The sequence below is a fragment of the Dromiciops gliroides genome, chromosome 5 (assembly GCF_019393635.1).
Source record: "Dromiciops gliroides isolate mDroGli1 chromosome 5, mDroGli1.pri, whole genome shotgun sequence".
Lineage (NCBI taxonomy): Eukaryota > Metazoa > Chordata > Mammalia > Microbiotheria > Microbiotheriidae > Dromiciops > Dromiciops gliroides.
Genome location: NC_057865.1, coordinates 47,059,500 through 47,078,419, shown reverse-complemented (window position 1 = coordinate 47,078,419; position 18,920 = coordinate 47,059,500).

Genomic DNA, 18,920 nt, shown 5'->3' with positions numbered 1-18,920 from the left:
CTGCTAGTGCCAATGTCATGTGAATTATGCTAGAGCTTCACTTAACCATACTGGATCAGAGGGGTGGAACTAGTGACCTTTGTCCTACATTCCTGCAGCTACATCCAAACTGTTGTGCCCCCCCAACCCCCTGCCTCTTTGTACCAGCATTCCATAATGAACAAATTCATATTAATTCAATTCTGACCTTCGCAAAGAAATATATTTCAGTGTGTATTTGACAAAGAGACCATTTGGGAACTCTGGAATGGAGTCTGGGAAATCCAGGTCTCGGGAACCACACTCAGACTACATTAAAAATGTCATTTTTGACCTTTGGATCATAAGGTTTATTTCCAGCAGGATTTTACTAAGGTGCTCCACTCAATGGGTTATTGTTCTTCGTGAGCACTGTTGCCAGCCAGCCATGAATTTGATTGTAGCATTAATTTTTAAGCTCTGAGAATTGTGGATGGCAAAGTTTATACTCCCTCAAAAAAAAGAGGGGAAAAATCATTTTGAAACAGAAAAGGATTTCATTCTTTAAGCATGCCATTAATGCATGATTCAAGATGTCATAGCTTAGATGAGATAATCAAATTCCTTGGATGAATCAGCTGAAAGCAGCTGTTTCATTTTGGAGTGATCTAGAGATACATAAATCAAAGATGGTAGGCTTAAAGGGGAAAAGGGGGCAATGAAAGATGATTACCAAAAACGTGCATGTGAAATAAAAAATCACTTTTTACCGTATGTTGATCTTAATTACATTTCAACTAAATACATCAGTGCATAATCTAGCTTCAGCTCTTCTTAATTACAGATCTCAATGCCGTCCATTTAGAAAGTATATTTGAAACCTAAAGGAATTTGCAAACAGAATGGACATTCTCTAAAACTCACAGTCAAAAGAAAGTTTGTCCTTGATAATAGCAACTCATCTTTCTATGGTGTCTTTCATCATGTCCTCAAGAGTCCATGTAAAGATGTTTTTAAATACGCTTGGTTGTATATCACTGTCTTCATACCTTAGAGTACAGATGTTTCAGCACTTTGGACACAAAGCAGTTTTTTCCCCATGTGAAAATAGGTGCTGTCCCCCTGCTTACACTCCCAGCTTTTCTATAAACAGCACCCTCTTGGCTTCTGGGCTGCTGTTGCTAGCATGGGATTGTTAATGCAGTCTTTACTTAAAGCAGGTTTTTTTTTAAAGAACCTTTAAAAACAAAACACCTGTGTTTTCTGGCGGGACAACAATGTATCGGCCAAAATAACTCTATTTTAATGACTGACTGTGGTTAGCTAGCGCCCCATAATTCATTTCATAATTGGAAAAAAATGTGGCATTTGCTGACATCATCTGAGTGCAGTTCTGGACACACTGGGCAGCGTGTTATCCAACAAAAACTATTTAATTTTCCACTCCACAATTCAGGAAGAATCCAGGAGTAGGGTATTCATGGACTCCAGAATTTGGATCCATGTTCGGTATTTTAGTTCAAAATTTGGACAGGAAGGCTGGATATAAGTTGGGTTTCAGGGCAGAATTTGGTCTATAAACCTCCCACTTCCTCTTATGAAGATTGAAGCCAATCTGAGATCAGGCATGTTGGGCTCTGTAGGGCTCAGAGTCTTGAGCCTGAAAAAACAAAGTGAAAAATTCAAAGTGTGTGGGAAGGGTAGACTTACCAGAAATCCCATTTTTAAGGGATTTCCCTTTTAAAAACACAGGACAACCTTATTGATCTGGCACCTAGCCATCTGAATCTCTCAGTTACAGGCTCAAGAGCTGGATGGGACCCTGGAAATATAATTCAACCTACTCATTTTACAGATGAGGAAACTGAGGCTCAGTGAGGTTTTCATTCAAAATACCTAAATGGTTGCTATAGTTTTGTTAGCAGTGTCGGACATGACTAATTCTGTGGCCTGTCTCTTTCTGGCTTGCTCTGGAGGCATATGGGAATATGTTCAAGAGTTATTAGAAATAATTTGTTAGTCTTACTCTAGCATGGTAGTGCAAAAGTTTATTTGGAGAACTCAGAGTTCCGTAAGACTCATGTGTCACAGGCTGTCTCTTTCCTAGGCATGCCCCCTCCCATTTCTGGAAGTCTCCAAACATATACCCTTTCATGACAGAATCCTCTTTCTATGCGAGAGACTTCCAGTCCCCATGCTATGCTCAGCTAGACCCCCTAGCCAATCCTGATGTTTTCCTGTCTGTGACATCAGTGGTGGGAAACAAATCAAAAGGCTTGCCCGTCCTGCAAAACCAAACCAAACCCTGGCCCCCAAGTGTGTGGCTCTGGTGTGAAGCATGGAACGTGGGTGTTCTCACCAGGGTGGGGCAGCCTCTGGCAGGATCCTCGGTGGATCCCTTTTTCTTCCTGCCATAGCCTGGAGCCTTTGAGGTCTGGCACCCACTCTGGTCTCGGCCTTCTCTCATTGCCCCTAATTCCTCCTTTCAGGCTTCCACCCCTGGGATTCTTCAGCCTTCAGTCCTCCTTTGTGTGGGCTAAAACACACCGAGGAAAGTCCTCTTGCTTTTAGCATCCTTGGCTAGTCTGTCTTCCAGAGGCTTTCTAAGATTCCCTCTCCCCACCCCCGAATGATAGCAATGGACCAGGAGATTTCAGCTGAGATTTCAGGTTAAATAGGGGATGGCAATGGTCCAGCCACATGAACCACATGGCCATAGACCATATGAACTTTAAAGGTATTTTTTGATAACTGTATTTAATGTGATGGGTTTCCTTTAGAATCGTATGTATTTTATGCACTTAAAAGCATTATTCTAAGACATGATCCATGGACTTCCTCAATCTGCCCATAGTTCCATGATACATGTAGGAAAAAAACACACCATTAAGAATGTCTTCTGTACAGAAACACATTTCAATTTCTCTCTGTACTTTACAAGTTCTTTATATGACTGTGTTATATGAACTCTGCCCCCTAATAATTCCCTTTCAGCTGGCTGATGGATTATAAAATTGTAGGAAACATATAATAAATAGAACATCACATCACAACACAACAGTATATAATATTACATAATATATAACATAGCACAATAATATTTTGGAAAATTTTACATATATAGACCCCAAACACACACACACACACACACACACACACACAAGCACACAGAGAATTCTACCTCATAATTAAAATAGAGTGAAACTCCCCACATTCCAAAATCCCCTTAGTGGTTGGATTTTACATATTCCCCCCCAAACACCTTTGCTTTCCTCCTCAAAATAACCAAGAATTTTGAACATAGAGGGAAAGTTGTTTTTGCCAGTGAGTGATAAAACGCCTCCCTGTGTGTGTGTCCATACATGTACAGTCTTCTTCAGAATGTGAAGGCCTTCCAGGCAGGGATGGTGCTTTCTCTTTATGCAAGGAATGATGGCCAGCTCACAGACAACACACTGCCTTTCATTTACTGCTCATTTGAAGTTACAAGGGAGTCTACTATGCAGATGACCAGCTAATCTATCTTGAGACAGGTGGGCAATTATTCTGTTTAGAAATCTTAGAAAATGCTGACAGGTGCCTTTGCACTTTTTAAACCCAACTAGCCCAAATTCTCCCACCACATTAATGAAAAAAACAACAACAGATAAATAGAATACACTCAATAGTAGTTTAAATGAAATTATTCTAACAGGTCTCTGGATCTATTAGGGGACATTTACCCTCTAGATGGGAGCTTCCCTTACCCTCAACCAAGTCTTATATTAGGAGGTTAGGGATACCCTAAGCAGCAATTACTGAATAACATCTGACACAATTGGTATTTTCAGAGCAACACCACACATTTCACATCTTCAGACTGTTGTCTGTATTGTCTATATGTCAAATTGGGGGAAGGTGGTAGGGAGAAGGATTAGAGGAACTGGAGGAAAGGAAGTGGAAGCATTGGATGCTTTCTTTTTCAAAGAGGAGAAAAGGCAAGGAAGGGATATAGCACAATAGTTTGTGGGCATGGTAGGATCTACTGAAAGTTGTTTTTTTCCAGGATGGGGGAGGACCTGGAATTTTTTGTAGCCAATAGGTAAGAGCCAGTAATTAGACAGAGCAATCGAAGATTGGATAAAGAAAAATGGGGAAAATATGCCAGAAAGGTCAAGAGAGAATTAAGAACGCATGTAGATGGTGGGCTTTGGCAAATAGAAGCACCGATTCACCAGAGACTGAAGTAAAGGATTAAGTAGTGGGAAGTGAGCTCTGAGGGACTCTGAGACAATAAGGGGAGAAGAGGGAAACACGTACCTCACAAATTATTGTTGAGAAAAGGAATACTGACTGAATCTGTGATTACATTGCTATTAGGGAAGTCCCAGATGTACCAGTTCTCCACCAATGCAGGTGTCAATGAAAGTTCTCCAAAAAATTAAAATCTAAAAGAATTGCTTAAAGTAAAGTTAAGTGACTTGCCCTTAGAAAAGGGGAAAAAATCTTTACAGTAAGTTTCTCTGATGGAGGTCTCATTTCTAAGCTATGTCGAGAACTGATGCAGATTTATGAGAATAAAAGTCATTTCTCTACTAATAAATGGTCAAAGGATATGAATAGGCAGTTTTCAGAGGAAAAAAATCCAAGTTATCAATAGCCATATGAAAAAATGCTCTGAATCACTAATAATTAGAGAAATACAAGCTGAAACAACTCTGTCATTCTACCTCATACACATCAGATTGGCAAAGCTGATAAAAAAGGAAAATGACAAATGCTAGAGGGGCTGCAGAAAAACAGATATGTTAAGGCATTGTTGTTAGAGCAGCAAATTGGTCCAGCCATTCTGGAAAGCAAAATTTGCAACTATGCCCAAATAGCTGTATATACCCTTTGGTCCAATGATACACCTATTAGGTCTATACCCCTAAAGAGAGCAAAGAAAGAGGAAAAATCCACAGGTACAAAAGTATTACTAGCAGCTTTTTTTATAGAGGCAAAAGACTAGAAATTGAGGGGATGCCCATCAATTGGAGAATGACTGAAGAAATTATACTATATGAGTGTTTTAGAATACTATTTTGCTAAAAAAAAAAAAAAAGTAATGAAGGGGATGATTTCAGAGAAATCCAGGAAGATTTGTATGAACTGATGCAGAGTAAAGTGAACAGAACCAGGAGAGCCATTCATTGGATTACAATGTCATAAAGACAAACAACTTTGAAAGAGCTGGGAACTTTGACCAACACAATGTCCAATCCCAATTCCAGGGGATTCGTGATAGAGGTGGTACACTGTGAGTACAGATTGAGACTATTTTTTTGACATGGCCAAAGCAGGAACTTGTTTTGCTTGACTATACATGTTTGTAACCAGGGATTTTGTTTTTCTTGCATTCTTAAAAGGGGTGGGGGGGGCAGCTAGGTGGCGCAGTGGATAGAGCACCGGCCCTGGAGTCAGGAGTATCTGAGTTCAAATCCAGCCTCAGACACTTAACACTTACTAGCTGTGTGACCCTGGGCAAGTCACTTAACCCCAATTGCCTCACTTAAAAAAAAAATTAAAAAGGGGTTGGGGATGATGGAAGGGAGAGAAAGTGGATCCTCATGAAAATACAATGAAATTCAATTTTTAAAAAGTCAATTGACCAGAGTCCCACAGAAAGTATCTACTACTCCATCAGAAACTAGAGAAAAGAAGAGGTAGTAGGGGATGATGTCAGAAGGTTGTTAAATGAGGAAGAGGGGGAAAGAGGGCATCATGTACTTCACAGGATGGCTATGAGGAAAGTATATCATTGAACCTAATCACTACAGAAATGTGAAAAATTCTTTTCTCTTTTCTTTTCTCCCTCCTTTCCTCCATCTTTCTCTTCCTTCCTTTCTTTCCTTTCTTCTTCCCTTCCTCTTTCCTTCTTTTCTTCCTTCCCTCCTTCCTCTTTTCCTCCCTTCTTCCCTCCCTTCTATCCTCCTTTCTACTCTTCGTTCCTTCCTTCTTTTCCTCCTGCCCTCCTTGCTTTCTTGGTTCCTTCCTGCCTGCCTGCCTTCTTTCATTCCTTCCTTCATTTTTTATTCCCTCCATTTCTTCCCTTAGTTCCTTCTTTCTCTCAATCATTCTATTCTCCTCCACTAATGTACCACTCCAGGGTCTCATTGTAGCACAGAGGTATCCCTGACTTCTCAAAGGTTGTGCCAGCACAGCGTAGGCCCTGGTACATACAACAAAGTTGAAAAGCCTTCAGATAAATAAGGTCCCAGAGATAGACTGCACATCTCCTGTTAGAGATTAGTTTTAATAAAGTCAGAAATACTTATCACCATGCTGGTCACAGACTGATTCATTCTTTGGCCACTGCCAACTCTCAAAGTAGTGTACTAAGTCATCTAGGGGTCATATGGGTAGAGGAAATCTCCATACTGGTAAAGTCTTCAGTTCTCCAGGTATTAAAGCCATGTAACAAAGGGACAGGCAGAACCTGGGCAATTGGGGATGTGCCCCCTCAAAAAAAAATACCTCTGTGACCTTCTCTGCTAAAGAATGACAGAGATCTTGGATGCTTGCTCCCACAACAAGGGACATTTTCTATGTGGCACTTTAGAATTCATAAAGTACTACATGGAAGTATCTTATTTAAGCTTATTAGGTAGGTGCTACAGATATTAATGTCAACATTTTACAGAAAGGGAAACTGAGGCTCAGAGAGACTTCATGACTGCTCATAATTACGCAACTAAGCAATGTCAAAGACAGGACCAAGCCCATGCCAGCTCTGCCTTGAAGTCCAGGACGTTTTGCCATTAAACCACCCAGCCCTCCTACCCCAATGACTCCATGGAAAGACCCCCAAGGTCACACATCCAAAGGAAAGTGGAGTGCTGAGTTATTGGTTGAATTCAGGCTGCAGAAACAGGCTGCTGAAGTTTTTTCATTTGAATTTTTTGAATGAGCTGTTCCCGGTGTTCCAAGTCATCAAAGGATTGCTCAACCCTTTGTTTGACTTCTATAGTAAAAGCCCAAGTGTACGAATGAGGAAATAGAGAACAAAGAACATGTTTTGTGTTAAAAGCTCAAAGCAAAACAGAAAACTCTTTCTTCCTCCCTCCCTCCCTTCCTCCCTCCCTCTTTTTCTCTGTCTCTGTCTTTCTCTCTCTCTGTGTCTCTCTTTCTCTCTCTCTCTGTCTGTCTTCCTGACTCTGTGTGTCTCTTTTTCTTTCTCTCTGACTCTGTTTCTCTTTGTCTCTCTGTCTCTCTGTCCGTCCGTCTGTCTGTCTCTCTGTGTCTCACACACACAGATACAGATAGACACAGACACACAGACACACACAGAGACAGACGGACACATGACCACACATGGCCACACATACACACAGACACAGACACACACACACACACACACACACACACACACCTATCCAAAAGCTTTAAAACAGGGCCTGATGAACAGGGCTACCTTCTGAGTTTAACAAAATGTACAGCCAGCTTTCAGATGTGTTGGAGTTTATCAAATGTCCAACTCAGTCTAAGCTTCTACCTTTGCTTTTACAGAGACAAAAACTTAACCCTAGAGAGGTTGGGTGACCTGCCCATGGTCATGACACTAGGAAATACTGAACTTAAAACTTGAACTCGGTTTCTAAGATTAATAATTAATTCCCCTCTTCCCCCCCCATTACACCACAAAATAGTTGGGATGGATTTTTATTAATCTACCCATATAGTCCTGTGAGGGCAGCTAATTGGTACCATAGTGCATAGAGCACCAGGCCTGGAATCAGCAGGACTCATCTTCTCAAGTTCAAATCTAATCTCAGACACTTAGTAGCTGTGTGACCTCGAGCAAGTCTTTCCTCAATTTCATTTAGAATAAGATAAGAAACAGAATAAGATTCCCTGTTTGCCTCCATTTCCCCATAAGTAAAGTGATCTGGAAAAGGAAGTGGCAAACTATTCCAGTATCTTTGCCAAGAAAACTCCAGATGGGGTCACGAAGAGTTGACTGAAATGACCACACAGCAACACATACTCTTGTTCAATATTCCTTCTGACCAACATGAAGGTTGGCTAGCTGACATTAGAGGTGAATTCTGGGAGCATAGGAGTGAACAAAGATAGTTAGGTAACCAGAATGGTTTTCAAGAACAAGGGATGAGGAACGAATAAAAACTCATGCCCTTTTGAATAAGGAGGGAAGAAAAGAACCATTAAATACAAGTACCAACTATCATTATTTATTAAATATGTATCCTAAGGGAAATTTTGCTTCAAAAATTTTACTTTACTTATGTGAACAACATTTTAAAATTCTTTAAAATTGTATGGGGTTACTGTAAAAAAATAAAAACATCAGTGCTCCTTATTGACCTAGGGCTTTCTCCTGATAGAAAGTGGACTGATCTCCAATACTAGTTAGAATAAGAGTCACAGTTTTGAGCCCAGGGTAGTCTTGAACTTTCTAAAAATCATTTCCCATCCTTATTCAAAAGGAGAAACTAATAAAGAAGTGAAATTGGGCATCAAAGGTGCCTTGACAACAACTCCCTGGGTTGTTGTTGTTTTTTTATTGCCCATCCTGGAGAAATTACATATCTGTTGTAATAGGCAGAAGTTGTGGCATGCTCTGTGAAGACGAGCCAAACCTCCCACAAGGCTGTGTTATCGGAATTCAATGTACATCACAGCCTAAAAATATTAGAAAGGCATTCCATTGTTCTCATGTGACTTTTCCTCCATTTTTATTCATCAGCTGGGCTTGGAGCTCTATGGGGAGTAAATAGAAGGCTGAAAGTTTAATCACATGTAAAAGTCTTGACTATTTCAGAGGTATCATTCCCTTCTATTAAGGTCTCAGTTGATGATTTTAGAAGCAGACAAATTCTAGAGAGCTACTAATTGGACCGTTGGGGAAACCAAAACATTTAAACCCTTCATTTGATATCCAAAGTCAAATCTGAGAGGACTTAGATAAGAAATTGCCAAATGTCAGTGATAGAATTGGCAGCCACATATTCTGTGGATCCCGAAGGAAAATAGGGTGGTCTGTCTAGGAGGTTTGGTAGACCTCTAGTTATCTGAACTCTTTCTTCCCATATCACTAGATAATTAGTTCAGAAAAAAAGGTTTTAGAAGAGAAAAGGGGATCATTTAGCCCAACATCTTCATTTTACAAATGGGGAAACTCTGGCCCCAAGAAATGAAGCAACTTACTCAAAGTCACAGAGTTAATAAGCGGTAGAGGCAGGATTTGAACCCAGCTCTTTTGGCTCCAAATCAGCATATTGTAGAGCAAAAAAAATTTGTAAAATTCTTGTCATATTTTCCCCTAGATTTCCTTTGGTCCCAGGAAGAGCCAGGGTAAGCCATCTGCTCCCTACGTGCATAAGAGGGCAGCTAAGTGGCGCAGTAGATAGAGCACTGAGCCCGGAGTGAGGAAGACTCATCTTTGTGAGTTCAAATCCAGCCTCAGACACTAACTAGCTGTGTAAGCTAATGGGTTTAGTCACTTAACCTTGTTTGCCTCAGTTTCCTCATCTGTAAAATGAGCTGGAGAAAGAAATGGCAAGCTACTCCAGTATCTTTGCCAAGAAAACCCCAAATGGGGTCATGAAAAGTCAGACATGACTGAAAAATGACTGAATATATGCATAAGATTCAATAATTTCATCTCTTGAGCCTTACTGTCCACTAGGGGCCTTTAACCTTAATTGCCACATATATGACTTGAGTTATCACAAAAGAAATGCCTGCATGCCCTGTAGAGGAGGATTTTTGTGCATTAAAAATAGGTTCATTAAAAGAAAGCAAGGAGGGGCAGATAGGTGGCACAGTGGATAGAGCACCGGCCCTGGATTCAGGAGGACCTGAGTTCAAATCTGGCCTCAGACACTTAACACTTACTAGCTGTGTGATCCTGGGCAAGTCACTTAACCTCAATTGCCTCACAGAAAGAAAGAAAGAAAGAAAGAAAGAAAGAAAGAAAGAAAGAAAGAAAGAAAGAAAGAAAGAAAGAAAGAAAGAAGGAAAGAAAGAAGGAAAGAAGGAAAGAAAGAAGGAAAGAAGGAAAGAAAGAAAGAAAGAAGGAAAGAAAGAAAGAAAGAAAGAAAGAAAGAAAGAAAGAAAGAAAGAAAGAGGGGAAGGAAGGAAGGTTAAAAACTGTCCCCATTCCATGTTTGCACAGTTGGGAACTTACTTATCTTAGACAGCTCTAGTCTCATGGAAATGGCACTGTATTGGGAAACAGAAGTCAGAATGCCTGACTTAGTGTGATAACAAGGACATCATTTCCTCTTTCTAATGTCTCAGTTTTGTCATTTGTAATCTCCTTCCCTGATATCCTTGAGGATGTTGTGAAACTGAACTCTAGAACGGACATTGTGGTCTTCTGAATCCTTTGGAGAGGAGACTCCATGGAATTCCAGTGAAATGTTCTTTTCATTACCGCTGCTGTTATTTCTCGTTCAGAGAGAATTAGTAGCTTTCCTTTGATTTTAATAGACTACAAAATGGTATAGATTTGTCCTGTATTATTCCTGCCATCCCTGACCATACAAAGCATCAGTCCCAATTTCACCCAGTAGACCCGGCACAGTTTAGGAAATTGGATTTTTCACTTAACGTACACTCCCTCTGCTGGCTGGCTGGCTGTGGTTTCTTTTCTGATGAATCCCAGGGTCTATAATTTATTTCCTTCGGCTAAGTCATTAATTATTGCTTAAGTCTCTGAGTATGAGCCTTTTGGAATAAGCTGGTAATCTTAATTTATTGTGTAACAGAGAGTGCCTAGAAAAAGTCACCATTTTATTTAGTACAAATGAAAAGGCTAAATTCATAATACTAGATTTATGTAAGGTAAGAATTTTCCCTTCTTTCCTCTGTTTTATTCAACTGGACCTAAACACCAGTTAAAGTATATACTAGGGTGGGAGTTGGGGAGAGAATAAATAAATTTTGTTGGCATCTTTTGATTTTATAGCATCCTTATTTCTGAATATATCCCTTCCCCCTCTCCACCAGGTAGGCCATCCCTTAGGTGTAATGAAGAATCAAAGAAAAAGAAAGCAATTGAACAAAACCAACCAACAGATCCATACAGTCTGATAGTATGTATAGTTTTCCACATCCAGAGTCTTTCACCTCAGCAAAGAAACTTCTGTTAGAAAAATCATTTAAGCACTAGCAAAAAAGCCCTGGCTCATTGGAATGATAACTAACATTTATATAGTGTTGTCTTTGTGCCAGTCACTGTGTTAAGCACTTTGACAATTATCTAATGTGATCTTCACAATAACCCTGGGAGGAAGGTGTTATTCATATTCCCATTTTACACATTAGGAAACAGGCAAACAGAGGTTAAGTGACTTATCCACGGTCATACAGTTAGTAAGTGTCTGAGGCCAGGAAATGAATCTTCCTGACTCTAGGCCCAGAGCTCTATACACTGTTCCACCTAGTTGCCCTTACACGAGACATACTTTAGATTAATTTGCATTATTTACATTTTCTCCATTACTTTCTCAAGTCTAGACAATCATCAAAACAATAAACCAAGCCCTGATTTTTAGCCTCATCAATTACCAAAGTATAAGTTTTCATGCTGAAAACTTTACAATTGGCTCTCTCAAGCTTGTTTCAGCACAGGCAAGTCCTAGTCCTCATATTTTACAATGAGAATAACAATGTTTGCCCTGCCTCTCTGACAAGGTTGTTGGAAGGACCCGGTGAGATAACATATGTCCTTAAAAAACAGCAAAGTCCTATATAAGTTGAATGGTTATTAATGACATTTACTTCAAATGTCAAAGAATTGAGAAGATAAAAAGCTTCCCTTGCCCCCATAGTTAAGCTAGGTGCTGAAAAGTGTATGTAACAAGGTGAACTTGGAAGACATGAGTTCATATCTTACCTCAGATACTTACTAGCTGTGTGACCCTGGGCAAGTCATTTAACCTTTGACTGCCTTAGTTTCATCCTCATCTTTAAAATGGGGGTGATGATAGCACTTATCTTATAGGTTTATTGTGTAGGTCAAATGAGATCCATGTTTCTAAAGCGTTCTGCTAACCTTAAAGTTCTATATAGAGCTATCATGATCAAAACCCCATCATACAGGAAAACTAGCTGTACGTTAATTCTAGTCCCTGATTCAGTTTCTTCTTACCCTTATGTTATGATGTAGAAATAACACTGAATTGTAGTCAGGAGAACTAAGATTATATTTTGGCTCTACTGAAGTTACACAGGTAAATGGCAGCAATGGGGCTGGAATTTAGATTTTTTGATTCAAAGTCCAGGGCTCTTTCTACTAGAAAGAGCAGATCCACAGATTAAAAAAAAAATATGATAGTGGGGGGAAAAAGGGGTGAGACAGTGAATTGTCCAAATAGACCAATGTGGATGAACAGGGAATTCATCAGAAGGTATGAGGAAGAGAAGGCTGATTTTGATTGAAAAAGATAAAATTTTAGGGGCAGCTAGGTGGCGCGGTGGATAGAACACTGGTCCCGGATTCAGGAGGATCTGAGTTCAAATCTGACCTCAGACACTTGACACTTACTAGCTGTGTGACCCTGGGCAAGTCACTTAACCCCAATTGCCTCACCCCCCCCAAAACAAACAAACAATAAACAACAAAAAAAGAAAAAGATAAAATTGCAATTAAAAAAGGACATGTATATCTCTTTGGGAAAGGGGAAGAGGAAAGATACAGGGATAAATTTAGGTGATATGAAATCAAAAGATATTGATTATTTATTTTTTAAAAAGATATTGACAAAAAATGCAAGTAGGTAATAGGAATGAGTAAAAAGCATGGGACAATCATTCACAAAGAGGGTAAGGACACCCAAAGCTTAGAATGAGTTGAGGCTGATGCAGAAAGCGAAAGACAACAAAAACAATATTTTACCTTTATTGGAGAAATAAGAGAAATAGTGCATTGCCATAAAAATGATCGACTTGCTTATATTATTATCGTTATGATTTATAGGGAGGGGATAGGGCAGCTAGGTGGCACAGTGGATAACCCTGGATTCAGGAGGACCTGAGTTCAAATTTGGAATCAGACACTTGACTCTTACTAGCTGTGTGACCCTGGGCAAGTCACTTAACCCTCAGTGCCCCACAAAAAAAAATAGGGAGGGGGAAAGTGGGATGTGAATAAGCCTTTTCTATAAGCACTTACTGTGTGACAGCAACTGTGTTAAGTACAAATAGTATCTTATTTGATCCTCACAACAACTCTTCAAGGTAGCTGCTATTATCATTTTCATTTTACAGTTGAGAAAACTGGGGAAAACAGAGCTTAAGTGACTTGCTGAGGGTTATATAAGTAAATTTTTGAGGTCATATTTGAATTCAGATCTTCTTGACTCTAGTACCTTTGGTCTATCCACTGTGCTATTTAGATAATAATTGAGGGTTAAGTCAGTTAAAAACAAAAACAAAACCTTTATTTGTCTGTGGTGTAGATAGTAGGTCTTATACCCACTCTCCTCCTCACCAGTTGAGGAGTAAGGCAAGAAGTAAAGAATCAATGAGTCAGAGACCAATTCCCTTGCCCCAACCTTCCCTTAAACATGTCCATTTGTAAGCTATTGAATGGAGAAACACTGATTGGTCCACAGAAAAAAAAGAAATCTCTATGGGGCAAGTGGATTTCTCAGTGCAAGCTCTTTCCCACATGTATTTATAATCTACAGAAAGCATACAGTCACACTGAGTTCAGAAAAGTTCTGCCCTTGGCCTTGGGGGCAGTTTGTTGTGTTCTAGGAGAGAGGGTACAGAGACTTCCTCTTCTACTAGTCTGTCACTGGCCTCAGGGTCTGAGGCAAGATACACTCTGTCTTTTGGATGTCCTTGTGCAAGAATGGGGTAGAGGAAAAAAACCAAGTAAACCACAGGAAGCAGTTGTGACTGGCCAGTTACACTGGAATGGATGCTTATTTTGAAAAGGAGTTACACCAAGGGAAAATGCAGGCCCTTCCCCTCTTTGCCACCACTATATATCACACACACACACACACACACACACACACACACACACACACACACACGATATATGTACATAATACACATACATCTATATGTATTGCATGTGTATATATACATATATATATACACACGTGTATATGCACATGTGTGTATATAGATACATATATCTTATATGATCATTCCTTATCCCTTAAAACTTCTTCTCCTACCTATAATTGAACAAGGTGTCTATCCAATGCCAGCTATACCTACCAATATAGGCAGGAGAAGTTATAAGGGATAAGGAATGATTGCAGAAGATAAAGTAGAAAAAACTGATTACATAAAATTTTGGCATGAATAAAAATCATTGTAGCTAAAACTAGAAGAGAATAATCTCCGCAGAAAATATGGGAAATTCTTCCAAATATCTAAGAACAAGAACCATTCCCCAGTGGATAAGTGGTCAAAGCTTATGAACAGGAAATTATCAAAAAAGGAAATGCAAGATATTGGCAATCATTTGGAAGAATGCTCCAAATCGTTAAATAGGGAAATGGAAATTAAAGTAATTGAAGTTTCACCACATCAATCAGATTGGCAAAGGTGACAAAAGACAAAAATGATAACCAGTGGAGGAGATGTGGGAAGACAAGCACAATAATATACCATTGTTGGATCTGTCAGTTGATCTAACCATTCTGAAAAACTACAATTATATATATATATTTTTTTAATTTTTTTTTAGAGAGGCAATTGGGGTTAAGTGACTTGCCCAGGGTCACACAGCTAGTAAGTGTTAAGTGTCTGAGGCCAGATTTGAACTCAGGTACTCCTGACTCCAGGATTGGTACTCTATCCACTGCCCCATCTAGCTGCCCCAATTATATATTTTTTAAAAAACAAAGTAACTAAAATCTACATACCTAGTGAAGTAATGATGTAACTAGACATATACTCTATGCCGGTCAAAGGGAGAGGGAAAGGTCCCATATATACAAATATAATTATAGTAGCACTTTTTTGAAAGACAAGGAACTACAAGAAAAGTAGGTGTCCATAAATTGAGAAATGGATGAACAAATTGAGGTATATGAACATAATGGAATGTTATTCTACCATAAGAAATTATCAATATGAAGAATTCAAAGAAAATTGAGAAGACTCGTATGAACTGATACAGAACAAAATATGCAGAACGTGAAAAAACATAAATGATGACCCCCAGTAACATAAAGGAGAAGGAGAAAGAAAAAGAAAGATTGACCCAGCAATACCACTATTAGGACTTTTTCCCAAAGAGATCATAAAAAAGGAAAAGGATCCACATGTACAAAAATATTTATAGCTGCTCTTTTTGTGGTGGCAAGGAATTGGAAGTTGAGGGGTTGCCCATCAATTGGGGAATGGCTGAAAAGTTGTGGTATATGAATGTAATGGAATACTATTGTGCTGTAAGAAATGATGAGCAGGTGGATTTCAGAGAAACCTGGAAGGACTTGCATGAACTGATGATGAGTGAGATGAGCAGAACCAGGAGAACATTGTACACAGTATCATCAACATTAAGTGTTGATCAACTGTGATAGACTTGATTCTTCTCAGCAATACAATGGTACAAGATAGTTCCAAAGGACTCATGATGGAAAATGCTTTCCAAATCCAGAAAAAAAAGGAACTGTGGAATATGGATGCAGATTGAACCATACTATTTCTTTTGTTTTTGGTGCTGTTGTTTTTCTTTTTTGCTCTGATTCTTCTTTCACAGCAAGACAAATGCAGAAATATGTTTAATATGATTGTACATATATAACCTATACCAGATTACTTGTTGTCTTGGGGACGGGAAAGGGAGGGGAGGTAGGGAGAAAAATTTGAAACTAGAAATCTTATAAAAACAAATGTTGAAAACTATCTCTACATGTAATAGGAAAATAATAAAATACTTTTATAATTTAAAAAGAAAGAAAGAAAGAACATCAATAAAACATCTACCAAAAATAGACTAGGTCATGTCTCACTGACATTTGTTTTTAAGAATCAGAGTTACTATACTAGTCGAACAGCAGAATGTTGGTGATCTAGTTCACTCTGATTTGGGCAAAGCATAAATGCATGTTAATTGAGTGGTTAATAACATTTTTCATATTATTTTTGTGATGAAGATAGAGATTTATGGACTAGAAGATAACAGTATTGTTTTCAGAGTCAGCATGAGGTAATGGATAGAAAACTGGTCATCTTGAAATCAGGAAGACCTGGGTTTAAATCCTATCTTAGACAATTTTTATTGTCTGTGTAAGTCACTTAACTTCTCAGTATTTCACTTTCCTCATCCGTAACATGAAGGTATTTGACTCAGTAAAAGCACAATGGTGCCACTGAACTCTAAACCTATGATCCTTAGATGTCAGCTTGTGGAGAGGCAACAACAGTGTTAGTGGAGAGTCTTATAAATCTGTGCTGTTTAATATTTTTATGAATTATTTGAGGCAATAGATGCCATTCTTATAAAAAATTAAATGAACAAATCTGGAACACAAAATTAACATACTCAGACAGAGTCAGGATTTTAAAAATAATCTTGACAGACTAGAACCTAAGATGAAATTCAATAGGGACTGGGCAGCTAGGTGGCGCAGTGGATAGAGCCCTGGAGTCAGGAGTACCTCAGTTCAAATCCGGCCTCAGCCACTTAACACTTACTAGCTGTATGACCCTGGGCAAGTCACAACCCCAATTGCCTCACTAAAAAAAAAGAAAGAAAGAAAGAAAGAAATTCAATAGGGACTAAATAAGGAAACATGGGTTAAAAAAATTAACTACACAGATACAATATGAGGGATATAGGTTGTCTGCAAAACATCTGGAACAAACTGTGATAGGGCAGCCAAAAAGCTAATGCAATATTAAATGGTGGGTTCCTGGAATAAGGAGGTCATGGTTGTAATGTACTCTTCCCTAGTTAGACCATTGTCAGTCGTTTTTCAGTCATGTCCAGTCATGTCCAACTCTTTATGAGCCCATTTGGGGTTTTCTTGGCAAAGAGTGGTTTGCCACTTCCTTCTCCAGCTCACTTTACAGATGGGGAAACTGAGGTAAACGTGGTTAAGTGACTTGCCCAGGATCACACAGTGTCTGTGGCCATACTTGAACTCAGGAATTCTTCCTGACTCCAGGCCCTGAACTCTATGCACTATGGCGCCACCTAGCTGCCCCTAGTTAGACCACAGCTGGACTACTGTGGTTAGTTCTGGGTATCATCTTTTAGAAAAGACACTGATAAACTGGAGAATGTCCAGAGGTGTGCAAGCTGGATGGTGAAGGGTCCAAAGTTCATGCCAAGTGAAGTGAGGCTGAAGTCATTTGGGGTGTATTCTAGAAGTTAGAGAGAACACAGAAGGGACACGTTAGCCTTCTTCAAGTATGTATTTGAAGGATGTCAATTGGAAAGAAATTAGATTAGTTTTACTTGTCCATAGAAAATGGAAATAAGAGCTGTTGGTGGAAGTTACAAAGAGGGAAATTTAAACTTGATAAAATTTGAGGGGAACCTCCATTGCAGTGAGAAGTATCCTGAAGTGGAAAGGGCTTTTTGGGCTGCTGGTGGCTTTCCCTTTATTGAAGGTATTCTAGTAATAGTTGGATGGAATTCTTTCTAGATTATGGAAAAATCTCCCTTTCAAATCTGAAATTCTGTGACTCTATTTTTGTACTTGAAAAATATTCTTTATAATGCCTAAAACTGACTTAGAAAAAATTTTCTTCAAGATAGAAGCCCTTTGATTATGGAAATTTCATGATCTAGTTTATATCCTTACTAGATTGTAAGCTCCATAAGTGCAGACACACCATCTACATCAAGATTTTGTAGTAGGCATGGTCATGAACTCCATTTCCCACATTGCTTGGGGAAAACCAAGTTTCATCCATCGAAGATAAATTCTATGGACTACATTTCCTAGAAGGCTTTGGAAGAGACCTCAATTCGGTGATGTTGCTGGGAATAAACTAATTGGGCAAGAAGGTTTTGCAGCACAACACAATTTTAAAAGTGCTATGAAAGTCTTACAAGAGTCTTGTGTTGGAGTCCGGAATGGGTGGATGGTGGTGGAGATGGCTACACAAGCAATGGTATTCATGTGAAGAGAACAAGTAAGTGGCGTGGATCTGCCCATGGCATCCTGATTCCAGCATCCTGCCTGGATCAGAACGATGACTGCAAAAGCTCAGGAAAGAGGCTTCTTCACTCAGCCCTGAAAACTTCTCTAACTTGCATAGTGGTCTCAGACTCTTCATTTTCAACATGAGTGGTTTATTATAACCACATACTTCTCCTGTTATGTTGGAGGAGCAGAAGGAATAAATGACAAGTTGACTAATACTCTCCTAGAGGCTTGGTAGATGGCTGCCATATGTGTATGGGTGTTGGGAATGTTTCCTAATTGATAAAATTCCTTGTTATTTAGTTTGCTGTTTTCTTTCAATTAAACATATTTTGATTTTGAATCATCAATGCATAATTCAGATCTTTAATAAATGTTTGGTTACAATGTATTAAATTTTGGAACTACTGGCTAATTTTGCTGTCCCAAATCCAAATTCATATGTACGATCTATCCAAGTGGGGTTGGAGGGGATGATAACCAGATCTGTAACTTCTTTGGTATGGGGAATTCCTGATAAGGAAACTTCCTCTGCCAATACAGATCAGCAACTGCTGTATGATTTATAGTCTTAGAAAGTTTTCTGGGAGCAGTGAGAAGTTAAGTGACTTGCCTAGGATCATACAGCTAGTACACACATACATACACATGTGTGTATGTATATAGTATGTATGCATGTGTGTATGTGTATATAGATGAAGCACAACTTGAACAGGTCTTCTTCTTGACTCTAAGATTATCCTCATAGCTACTACCTGCCTTTAAATTATAGCCAAATAACCTTCACTTTCTCAGGATTCTTCCTAACAGAATTCAAAGGCATGCTAGTTTTGTCCTTTGGTGAAATGC